We start from the raw sequence: 13,688 nt of genomic DNA on the forward strand, positions 1-13,688 counted from the left end.
GCCGTGTGCTGTCGTTGGCGAAATTGCATTGCAATGTTTCGAACTCATCTTTTTTATCGTTTTACGGTGCATTTTATTGCAGTTTTTGCTGTTCCTCGACCGCTTGCAGCGCCCTGCAACGGCGTCAGCATGTGCAGCGGTTTTTGTTTTTGCTTTGTTGCTGCAATTTTATTGTCAATGCTTGTCCTTGATTTTATAGTTGCCCTGCTCAGCTTTTCTTTTTTCTAATGCCACTCATGTTGTTGTTGTTGCATTTAGAATTCAGTGTTGTGCTTGCGTGCCGACGCCAGCGCTGGCTTCTGCATTGTGCGCCATCATCGTGACCACTTTTGGAGTTGTTTTTATTTTTTTTTTTTTGTTTTATTTTTGATTTGGCTTTTGTTTTTAATTTTCAATTATGGGTAATTTCGCAGAATTAGCAGTTTCATGCATGTTTGCCGTCCGACGTGCGGTGTTCGGTGCTGGGTGTTGGGTGTCTGCTGTGCTTTTAGCCGCTCCATCGCTCCCACTCGGCAAATAGCAAAGCGTTTAATCGAAAATTGTTCAAACTGCGCATTAGTGCAATTTTCCTCCATATTGAAAGCGTTTTAGCGCGCTTTGATTTTTCATTTAATTCCTTTCAATAATAACTTGGTTATTAATTTTTTCTAGATGACCTTTTACTTTTAACAAAATCAATAAAATGCAGATAATTTTGTGTAATACCTTTTTTGATCTAGCTAACTGATTTTCCCCACTATTTGATTGTTTTGCTCATTTCAGATTTAAATAAAAAGAACGCTCTCAAACTCTCTGCATAATCTGTTCGGTTTCGGTTAATTTACTCCTCGGAAATAAATGTTTAATTGGAACAGAGCGGAAATTCATTCATAATTACTTCTGTCTTTTGTAGTTATTAGATAATTTCTCCAAAAACACTAGAAAAAACGTTAACTTCGGTTGTCCCGAAACTACTGTAATACCCTCCACAAATACAAAACTGCCATTACAAGGACTTGGTATTAATCGGTAAGTTTGTATGAGAGCTATATCTTTGCTATAGTGATTCGAACACAATAATTTCTTCGGACCGCGTTAAATTTCGTGAAGATATTTCCACAAATAAAAAAGTTTTTCATACAAGAGCATAATCTTGATCATTTGTATGGTAGCTATATGCTATAGTGATCCGATCTAAACAAAAATTTGGCAGATTGCGGCATTGCCTCCTCTTTCGTGCCATATTTCGTGAAGATATTACAAGAAATAGAAAAGTGTCCATACAAGAACTTAATATCGATTGGTCAGTTTCTATGGCGGCTATATGCCGAACACTTTACACTCTCGCACGATAAAGTGATAATCGAGATTTCATTATCCGTCATTTACATATTTTTCAAATACCGTATTTTTGTAAAGTTTTATTGCGCTATCATCATTGGTTCCTAATGTATATACTCGTATTATACAGAAAAGGCATCAGATGGAATTCAAAATAGCGTTATATTGGAAGAAGGCGTGGTTGTGAACCGATTTCACCCATATTTGGAACATGTCATCAGGGTGTTAAGAAAATATTATATACCGAATTTCATTGAAATCGGTCTAGTAGTTCCTGAGATATGGTTTTTGGTCCATAAGTGGGCGACGCCACGCCCATTTTCAATTTTTAAAAAAATCCTGGGTGCAGCTTCCTTCTACCATTTCTTCCGTAAAATTTAGTGTTTCTGACGTTTTTAGTTAGTCGGTTGACGCACTTTTAGTGATTTTCAACATAACCTTTGTATGGGAGGTGGGCGTGGTTATTATCCGATTTCTTCCATATTTGAACTGCATATGGAAATGCCTGAAGGAAACGACTCTATAGAGTTTAGTTGACATAGCTAAAGTAGTTTCCGAGATATATACAAAAAACTTAGTAGGGGTCGGGGGCGCTCCCACTTTTCCAAAAAAATTACGTCCAAATATGCCCCTCATATACCCCCTAATGCGATCCTTTGTGCCAAATTTCACTTTAATATCTTTATTTATGGCTTAGTTATGACACTTTATAGGTTTTCGGTTTTCGCCATTTTGTGGGCGTGGCAGTAGGCCGATTTTGCCCATCTTCGAACTTAACCTTCTTATGGAGCCCAGAAATACGTGTACCAAGATTCATCATGATATCTCAATTTTTACTCAAGTTACAGCTTGCACGGACGGACGGACGGACAGGCGGACGGACAGACATCCGGATTTCAACTCTACTTGTCACCCTGATCACTTTGGTATATATAACCCTATATCTGACTCTTTTAGTTTTAGGACTTACAAACAACCGTTATGTGAACAAAACTATTATACTCTCCTTAGCAACTTTGTTGCGAGAGTATAAAAATTCAAGAATTTTAGCATAAACTCATATAATAATTCATATCAAATTTCTTCACAAATGAAAAAGTTGTCCATACAAGAATTTGTTCCAAAGCTATATGCTATAGTGGTCCGATTCCGACAAATGAGCAGTTTCTTAGCAAAATTTCAGATCGATACTTCAAAAACAGAGGGACTAATTCACGTAAAGCCAATTAATTAGACGAGTATATATTTATGTATACTCTTCCAGAACCTACTGAGGTGATCTTGTGACTGATATCTAGAGCATACTAAAATTATTGAGAGAACACTTCTCCACCCAGCTGAATGGCTGTGAAAACGTAACACTTGAAGATGTAGAAGCCGATTCCCCAATCGATGACCATGGAGCAGACGTTCTCCTCAACATCCCAAATAAGGTTCTCTCGAGCCTACTGTGTGAAAGATTAAAACCCACCGTCAACAAATTGATTGGACCTTATCAGTGTGGCTTTAGGTCTGGCAAATTAACAACTGACCAGATATTCACCATGTCAAATTTTGGAAAAGATCCGTGGAAAAGAGGATAGACACACAACACTCCTTCGTCGATTTCAAGTAAAGTCCTCTCTTTTCCAACAACAAAAACCAAACTCTATAAGTCACTCATTATTCCCGTCCTGCTATATGGTGCAGAGGCCTGGACAATGACAACAACTGATGAGTCGACGTTGCGAGTTTTCGAGAGAAAAGTTCTGCGGAACATTTACGGTCCTTTGCACGTTGGCCACGGCGAATATCGCATTCGATGGAACGATGAGCTGTACGAGATATACGACGACATTGACATAGTTTAGCGAATTAAAAGACAGCGGCTACGCTGGCTAGGTCATGTTGTCCGAATGGACGAAAAGACTCCAGCTTTGAAACTATTCGACGCTGTACCCGCCAGGCGAAGCAGAGGAAGAGGAACACCTTCCCCGTTGGAAGGACCAAGTGGAGAAGGACCTGGCTTCGCTTGAAATATCCAATTGGCGCCACGTAGCGAAAAGAGGAAACGACTGGCGTGTTGTTGTTAACTCGACTATAATCGCGTAAGCGTAGTCTACGCCAGTAAAGAAGAAGAAGAAAGATATCTGAATAAACTCGCCAAAAAAAGGCAACCCTCAACTAAAATTGGTCGAAATTAGCATACACTTAATTTAGAAAACTATTGAAAACGAGTAACACCATGAGCTTGGTTGAATTTGTAATAAAAAAATCGGTCAATTTGCGAGCAACCGTAAGAAAATGAAGTTAGTTTTTTCGGGTAATAATGTGATAAGTACTAGGTTATATTAAAAGGCCAATCGCCCAGATGGTGAGAGGGATCGCACGCATATGTATGTATACATACATTGGATATATAATATAAACCGTCCTATGTGCAGCCGGATAAAACTGCTGTTGAAACTCTCAATCATAGCGCAGGAATCCTGACCGAAGAATAGTGGCCAGTTAGAGCTCGTAAATTTATTGATAAGCGATTATAAAGAGTATGATGAGATCACTAGAGCTCTTGTGATTTACCCTTGGTAAAAGGACCTTGCGACTGCATGGTGGCTAGTAGCTAATCAGCTCTGTTGCTCAATTAAGACTCAAGTAGTAAACCGCAAAAAGCCCGCTTCTATACGGGCTCTTCAGCCTGTAATTTCCTACAATTTCGGTATGTCCAGGCAACCCGCCTTGCAAGTTTGGATTTATTCGCTTAAAACACACATCTTTCCTTCATCGTTGTCCCTTCCCTAACCACCCACGAAGATATTATATGTGAGAGATATATATGGCCAGTGTTAAGCTCGGTGATCTTCGCAATATTGTGAACATTCTGCTGAATTGGCTGCAACTAGTTTTTGAAGATGAGATCTCCAGTGTAAATTCTCGGAGAGAATACCAGTTATATTACACCTAAGCGGCCTATTTTGGATTCATCGGTTTAAGGGGTCAGTAGGGTAATCCGACCAGTTTTTTTGATTTTTTTTATAGAAATTTTTTATTCTACAATGGAACTTCTTTCACATATCATGAGGTATATCGTGGTGTGTATAAACAAATTTTTTGGAATTTTTTGATGACATCTGTCGGAGAAATGGCTGGGTGAATGGATGCGTTTTTTCACTGGCGGACATGGACTAACGATTTCTCATGTTTGGATCATCTGAAAACAAAAACCCAATTTATTCTTAAAAAGTACGTGAATGGTTATCGTCCCTACTAGAATCATGAAAAATTGTGATAAATGAAAGAGTAATTAACATTTTTATACTCTCGCAACAATGTTGCTAAGGAGAGTATTATAGTTTTGTTCATATAACGGTTGTTTGTAAGTCCTAAAACTAAAAGAGTCAGAGTCATATAGGGTTATATATACCAAAGTGATCAGGGCGACGAGTAGAGTCGAAATCCGGATGTCCGTCCGTCCGTCCGTCCGTTCAAGCTGTAACTTGAGTAAAAATTGAGATATCATGATGAAACTTGGTACGCGTATTCCTTGGCTCCATAAGAAGGTTAAGTTCGAAGATGGGCAAAATCGGCCCACTGCCACGCCCACAAAATGGCGGAAACCGAAAACCTATAAGGTGTCATAACTAAACCATAAATAAAGATATTAAAGCGAAATTTGGCACAAAGGATCGCATTAGGGAGGGGCATATTTGGACGAAATTTTTTTGGAAAAGTGGGCTTGGCTCCGCCTCCTACTAAGTTTTTTGTACATATCTCGGAAACTACTATGGCTATGTCAACCAAATTCTATAGAGTCGTTTCCTTCAGGCATTTCCATATACAGTTCAAACATGGAAGAAATCGGATAATAACCACGCCCACCTCCCATACAAAGGTTATGTTGAAAATCACTAAAAGTGCGTTAACCGACTAACAAAAAACGTCAGAAACACTCAATTTTACGAAAGAAATGGCAGAAGGAAGCTGCACCCAGGCCTTTTTTAAATTGAAAATGGGAGTGGCCTCGCCCACTTATGGACCAAAAACCATACCTCAGGAACTACTTTACCGATTTCAATGAAATTCGGTTTATAATATTTTCTTAACACCCTGATGACATGTATGAAATATGGGTGAAATCGGTTCACAACCACGCCTACTTCGAATATAACGCTATTTTCAATTCCATCTGATGCCTTCCTTCTCTGTAAAATATAGTACATTAGGAACCAATGAGGATAGCGAAATAAAACTTTACAAAAATACGGTATTTGAAAAATATGTAAATGACGTATAATGAAATCTCGATTATCACTTTATCATGCGAGAGTATAAAATGTTCGGTGACACCCGAACTTAGCCCTTCCTTACTTGTTTTACATAAATTTTGTCATAACATTGTCAATAAATTATGAAAAATTATGAATCTAGTATGGACGTTAGCCAGGCTGAACATTAAAAAAAAGTAAGCAAATCGGTTAAGTAGTTCGACCGGAATCATGTCCGCCAGTTTAAAAAAGTGTGTTTTGAGAAAAACACGTTTAAAGTTTGAGGTGTGCACTCCGAGCGCTCTGAAAGTCGAGCGGTATTATAATTTTTGGACCTTTTTCGAAACCTTCCAATGTTAAAGTGGGTCTCTGCATTAGTTCTAAGGGTAAAGGGAACAGAATTCAATGATTAGAAATGCTTGAAGCAACCGAGGGATCTTAGATAGTTTACGCTGACCGCTACTCCGATGGTACCTTTAATGATAATATTGTTTACTATAGTAAAACTGTTCGACAAATGTAAGTATTCCGTTAGCAAACTACGTCGAACAAAAACTAATTTAGCTCTATTAAATCCACATTTACTTCTACTAATATTCGATACCTCGAAGCAGCTGCATAAACTCTTCTATGTAGGTATGTATGTATATTGCTACTTGGTGTTTATGGACAGCAAGTGACCTGTAACGCAGTTTGCGTGTCAGCAAGCCACAAAGCGGAATATTTCGCTCATAAAATGTAGAAGAAAATTTGCAAAGGACATTGCAATTCGCCACTTTATACACGATAAAAACACCGAATGACTTACTTGCATAGTTTCTGGTTTCAAATGTCAGTTATGGAGGGAAATGGATTTGCAATCTAGGCTTCTGTAAATTTGACCGCAAGGCCTTCCTGTCACACACACACCACATACATATATGCAATCATAAATGTTGCACACGTGAGACATGACGAGCAAAAAAACTGAAATTGCCCTCGAGTAACTGCTAAGCCACATTACGTCAGAGAGCTTTCGTGCGCGGCTAAAGCGCCAATTTTTTTTTAATCCTATTACGATTGTTGCAATTTGCTGAAATTGCAATTCGTGGCACCTTTCAAACAGCGAAAATCACTCAGCGACAAGCAACATTGTGTCGGGTGCGATAAAATAATTAAAAACCACAAAGTCCGTGTATTATAGTGGTCGTCTAGTATTTACACCGTATATATGGTCTATATGTATTGAATAGGAACTAAATGTTCGTTTGTTTGGAAAATATGCTTTCAAAAGTTTTAAGGAATTACACAACTAAGAATAAAATATTAGAAGGAATAATAGAAGGAAATATTAGATAACACCACCTAGCCCAGACCTATATGTGATTATCAGGAAAACAAGCAACTAACCACGCCCAATATCCTACTGCTCTGTTCGCATATATGAGAAATCAGCCCACATAACTTGGAAAATCATTTGAAAAACAGAAAACTCTTATGGTTAAACTGTTCGAGATTTATACTGTGCCCAAAAAATAAGGTGACATTTGAATTTAAACTGCGCGCGTCGAAGGATTTGGAGAATTATTTTTTTTTTTTAGGTTGGTAGTACTGTCAGTCACACTTATGTCAAATTTCATGTCAAAATATTCATTAGTGTTTGAGATACGTGTCGTTTTGTGAGTTTTTAGTTTTTTGCGATGTCGAAATTTTTTGAGCAAAGAATTTGCACTAAATTTTGTTTACGGAATCAATTTTCTGCTACGGATACGTTGATGATGGTGCAGAAAGCCTTGGTGATGACGCTATGTCTAAAAAAAATGTTTACAAGTGGTATAGTGAGTTCCAAGTCGGCCGTGAACGTGTCGAAGACGAAGAGCGTCTAGGGCGACCATCAACCTCAACCAAATCAAAGATTTGGTGTTGAAAACCCGTCGATTAACAATTAGAGACCTTGCTGAGAAAGTTGACATATCGAAAGGCGCAGCCAATACCATTTTGAAGGATGTTTTGGGCCTCAAGCGCGACAAATCTCGACTGGTACCGAAAACATTGAATTTTTTGGAAAAAAGGCGTCGCGTTGAAGTGTGTGAAACGATGCTTTCCGACTACCAGGGTGTCATGAAACGCATTATAACTGGCGATGAGACTTGGATCTCTGCTTACGACCCCGAAACAACCGATCAATCGAGCGAATATCGTGCCAAAAGAGCGCCGAGACCAAAAAAATCGCGCCAAAGTCGCTCAAAAATCAAGGTTATGTTGACTGTTTTCTTCGATTATCGTGGTGTTGTGCATTATGAATTCCTTCCAACCGGTCAAACAGTCAACAAGGAATGTTATTTGAACGTTATGCGTCGTTTGCGTAACGCTATCCGCCTAAAAAGGCCAGGAATTGTGGAAAGACAATTTTTGGTTTTTACACCACGATAATGCACCATCCCATACTGCCCTCGTAATTTGTGATCATTTCGCCATAAACTCAACCCATATCGTTCCACAACCACCGTATTCTCCTGATCTGGCACCGTGCGACTTCTGGCTGTTCACCAAGCTCAAAAGGCCGCTCCGGGGACACCGTTTTTATACGATAGAGGAGATTCAAGCCGCAGCGAAGACGGAACTGAAGGCCATCCCGGACTAAATACACTGTCACCTTTTTTGGGCACAGTAGTACTTTTCTCTAATTCTGGTACACTGAATACAAGTATGAGATCTATCCTTCACTTCTTCGAAACTATTTCGCATAGCATAATGCGATTCGGCACTAAAACTTAGAAAATGTAACAGTTTTTGACGAAAGTTGTCTTCATGTAAGATTAGGGAATTCCTAATATTGCTAAACACTTGCCCTATAGTAATAAAGATTTTCTTTTCAAAATGGCGCTACAAATGTAGACCGATGCGGACAGCAAACGACGCCAAATTTGCCCGGTCTTTTCACATTTCTCTTCAGTAAGGTTCGCCAGTTCATCATGGAAAGATACATGATCCAACAACGTAACGAAATTATTAAAATTTTCTACCGAAATTCGGAGGCAGTGGCCTCAACTTTAAGAGCGCTACGTCCAATTTATGGTCGTCATAATCGTCCTGTCAGATCAACAATTGAGCGTCTAGTGGAAAAATTTTAACCCACAGGCACAGTACAAAATGTTCGCGTGCCAGTGAAACAAAGCAGTGCCCGCAGTGTCGAGGATATTGCTACCGGTAGCGCATCAATTGAGTGAGTCAGTCAGTCTCTCATATATCGTTCTCAATCGTTGGCCATCTCTGTGACGACGTTGTGGCGAATTTTGCGAAAAGATCTTGACCTACATCCTTACAAGATCAAATTGACACAAGAACTGATGCCGCTTGACCGCTTACGATCATTCTTGTTCGTAAACTGGGCTGAGCAACAACTTGAAAATGTACGGGATTTTCAAGGAAAAATCATCTTCAGCGATGAGCCTCATTTCTGGCGGAATGGCTTCGTCACGTACTCCATGAGTCCATTACATCCCGAAAAAATTATGGCTTGATGCGGTTTATAGGCCGGCGTTGTCGTTGGGACGTATTTCTTCCGCGACGATCACTACCGGATGATATGGACTTGCACATTATGTGGTTTCAACAGGATGACACCGATCAATTTATTGAAAACCAAGTTTGGTGCACGTGTGATCACACGAAATAGCTACTTCAAATCTATGTTCTACGCCAACAAGCCAGGGACCACTGTTGAACTTCGTACAAATATCGAAGATTAGGTTATACTACAAGCCATAGACAACTGGTTATTAGTAATGCCAGATGAACGTTCAGTTTAATTTGAGATCGAGTATTCAACTATTAGAAGGCAACGCTTTTTGCGAACTTTAAGAGCGACTTGATGATACGCTTACTTCCTTGAACTGCAAAGCTCCTAGATATTTAAGACAAGTTCTAGATAATACTCGGCGTAGGCATAGGAAATGTTCTCGTGCCTCTCTCATGCCTACGTCTCTGCACTTTCTACATGTATCGTCGTTACTTATAGTATACCCATCCGGCTCGCATGTGACGGCGGTAAGTTGTGACCTTTTATTAGGCCAATAATCGTCCAGCAGTTCTTTCGAGATCGCGTGGATAAAATGCGCGTTTTCCTTCGAGGCTCTTTCACATGATCTTGGTGATCTCAAATGTCCATCTCGCCTTTATTGTTTTTAGTGACTCGCATTTCCTGTACTTTTTCGGTGGCCAGACGGATGACAGTTTTAGCAATCTCATTAGCTATTTCGTATCCGAAATTCTTTTGTGACCTGAAACCCAGTATATATTCAGCATACCTGTATACGGCCGCTTTCCGGCAAAAGCGCTTAGTAGCCAATTAAAATTTGCACAGGCGTTTAGTTTCTAGTCCCAGTTTCGCTAGGATGTCTGAAAGTATGCGCTCCCAATTGTTAAAGCCTTGACCTCTCAAACGCGGGACAATAAAAAAGTAAGTTTTGAATTCTTTCCGCGTCTTCTTCGATATTCTACAGCTCGAGTTCAGTAAGATTCTCAATCTTACAGCAAGAATGCCGATAAGGCAATGGCCTGTTAGAGCCCCCACAACTAAGAAGTAGTTACTTTTACTGAGGAGCACACTACTTGAAGATCTCTTGCGATCGAAACCGATAGTATCGCAGCGCTGGCCAAGTTTCCGCGAAGCTCAGCTATGTTGCAGTAGAACACATGAGGAGATAGGAGCACCGACACTTTTCCATTCTACTAATAGCGGAACAAGAGTACTTTTCCTTGCTAGCTCATCAGTTTTGTATTACCTACGATTACGTTGTGAACTGGCACCCATACTAGTCTTATCACAGAGTGACTCGATGCCATTAACAACGAGGTTAGGCATTCCTTAACCAGCCGTGAACGCACGGTTAGTAAGTTCAAGGATAGTATCGCCGCCATGCTATCAGAGTGGATAGTCACTTCTCCAAAGGAAGCAGTACTTTCATGGCTGACTTCGTACCAAAAAAAAAATGGCCAATTTGCGAGTAATCTTAAGAAAATAAAGTTTCTTGTATTTTAAAAGCGAAAATGTTTCAGCACTTAAACCGAAACTACTAACTAGCCACACTACCATAATAAAATGTATGATATACCTCACATTTTTTATAGACCCTCCCTAAAGAAGAAAGAACATAACCCCATATATTGCACGCAAAGGCTCAACTCTTTGAGGTAACGCGTTAAGAGTGCTGAATTTTATGCCGCCCCCTTCAATTCTAACTGTTCTATTCAAGTGACGTCCGTATTTATTGGATTTTGTTGTTGTTGTTGCAATTTACTTTTTGTTTTACCCTTGATAGAATGACCGTCGACTCCATAAAATATTTACGAACGAAATTCATTTTGCGAATTTGTGGCACGCCTGCATCGCCCCGCGATAACGGCAATAATGCAATAATTGTGGCAATAATATGCACCGATGCAAAAACAATGGCCGAAGTATAGAAAGTAAAAGAATTTTGTAGAGCGTTGTTGGCATTTTCAAAGGCAACACACGATGTGTTGACATGCGAGTTCCTGCACACAGTCCACAGTCCATAAGTTTACAAGGCATGTATTTGTTTACATGTTGGTGCAAACTTTTCGCAAGCATAACATAAACAAAAGCGGCGTTGTTGGAAATTATTAATTTAGTATGGACTGAAAATAGTATTGAGTTTGACTAGAGTATCGACTGGAATCAATGACTGTGGCGACTCATTTGTCTCATTTGTCAAGGACTTTCGAATGCGCACGATATATAAATTTAGTTCGCTACAAAACGAAGCAACCTCCAAGAATAATAAAGAAGTGTAAGAATCCTCTCTTCTTCTTTAATGGCGTAGACACCGCTTAGTCGGTTATATCCGAGTTTACAACAGCGCGCCAGTCGTTCTTCCTTTTCGCTACTTGCAGATTCCAAATGTAGTGTAGGTCCTTCTCCACCTAGTCTCTCCAACGGAGTGGAGGTCTTTCCTTCCTTTGCTTCCCCCGGCGGATACTGCTTCGAATTCTCGCAGAGCGGCAGCGTTTTCATCCATTAAGACTACATTACCTAGCCCACGGAGCCGTTATCGACTAATTCGGTCAACTATGTCAATGTCGTCGTATATCTCGCACAGGTCATCGTTCCATCGACTGCGATATACGGCGTTACAAATGCGCAAAGAACCATAAATCTTCCGCAGAACTTTTCTCTCGAAAACTCGGAAAGCCGACTCATCAGATGTTGTCATCGTCTGTGCCTATGCACCATATAGCAGGACGGGGATGATGAGTGACTTGTAGAATTTTGGTCGTTGTTCGTCGAGATATTACTTTACTTCTCAATTGCCTACTCGGTCCGAAGTAGCACCTGTTGGCAACAGTTATTCGGCGTTATATTTCGTTATTTGAATAGCTCGACCGGTAACACAACGGCCGCCGCCACTTTGTTGTTCTTCAGACTGATAATTGCTATTCGAACTTCTTCATGGTCGGGCAATGGAACGTCTGCTCCATTGCCATCGATTTGAGGAATGGGTTCAAACTGGAGGAGCTTCTCTCCATAATTCTAGTATGCTCTGGGCATCAGACCTTGGGCCAGCTTGTCAAGCTCCTCGTTTTCACGCATTACGGCCACTCTCTTTCTCATCGCCATTAGGAACGCGAATCTGTAAGACACCCCATTTTTGGAATAAATTCAAGCCACACATCAGCAATAAGTGGTAACGCTTAAACAGTGCCTATTCTGCTTTGCTAGCGATTTAACGAGTTTATACATGGTCGGACGACGGGTTGTGGTTAGCCACGTAGGGATACCACGAAAATGGCTACCACCACGAACAAAGATTGAAATTGCCAGAGATAGCTGAGCTAGTAGACATTCCAAAATATCAACCGCATCGAAAACTAAACGCAACATTTGCATCACAGCCGTGTTTAACACTGAAGGGGCCTAATACGAAAGAGTTTCTATATCGTTTCGTAACAATCTGAGTGATAGTAAAGTGTATTAAGTCCCGGCAATATCGTCTGTTAAAATCAAATGGATCCCTGAGTATGGAGGCAACAATCTCTTGACGAAAAAACCTGCAGCAACCATTCCGATAAGAGCGGAACCATTCTTCTGCACAGATTAGGGTACCGTTCCAAAGATCTGTTTTACTTCTGTGACCAAAGGGCAGAGACAACAGGGCACATAATCCGGGATTGTCCCGCAATCGCAAAAAGAAGAAGTCGAGAATATCGGGCAATGAAATTGGTTAAATGAAGTGTTGTAATAACAGGAGAGAGCTCAACAGGCCATGGACCGCAATGCATTCCTCAAATTTCGGTATATCTATCTACCGACATTCATCGTCGCTATGTACAAGTTGGTCGAATTGGTTTCGAATATTAGTACTTTGAAACTATGGAAAAGATTTTGTTATGTGTCTGGTGAGATCGGGCGGCAATCGTATACTTAGGGCTGCTGCCTTTCGACCGAACTTTCAATACGACCCTCTACTGTCAACAATTAAAACATCTGATGGAAGCAATCATTCCAACGCGGCCGGTTTTAACCAAACGGAGTGGAATTATGTTCCATAAGGGCAAAAACAGGCCACACACAGCTAAAGTGACTCAGCAGAAGCTATGCAAGCTTGTTTAGGAACTTTTAATGCAACCCCGTTATAGTTTGGACTTGACAACAAATGATTAGCACATGTTTCTATTTATTACTCGTACTGATGATTTTGCCGATGAAAAATTCGCCTTATGAGAAGCTTGAAAGTGGATTGACTTCGTTTTTTTCCCCCAGCGGACAGGGCTAGTAGTCCAGTCATTATAGTAAGTTCACCTCGGAATTCGATATACCCATTTATATGTCTGTAAATACTTGTAAGAGGGAATAAAAACCAATATGCACCAGGTCAGCTATTTGGCTCGCCTCGACATTTCAGCATAGTCTAGAAAAAGTGCTATAATACTCAGCTTGAACTGATATTATAGACTTTAAATGATATTCCTTTTAATGAAAGACATTTAAAGTTCAAGCGACAAATGCCACTACTCATTGAGTTTGATCGGTGCTCATAAGGTTGTAGCAAAAGCTGCAAGGTCTGATCGGAGACTTAAATCTGGTACGAATAGGAGGAGCTTGCTCTTGAAGTTCGCTCC

Source organism: Bactrocera tryoni, unplaced genomic scaffold (assembly GCF_016617805.1).
Source record: "Bactrocera tryoni isolate S06 unplaced genomic scaffold, CSIRO_BtryS06_freeze2 scaffold_176, whole genome shotgun sequence".
NCBI classification, from domain to species: domain Eukaryota; kingdom Metazoa; phylum Arthropoda; class Insecta; order Diptera; family Tephritidae; genus Bactrocera; species Bactrocera tryoni.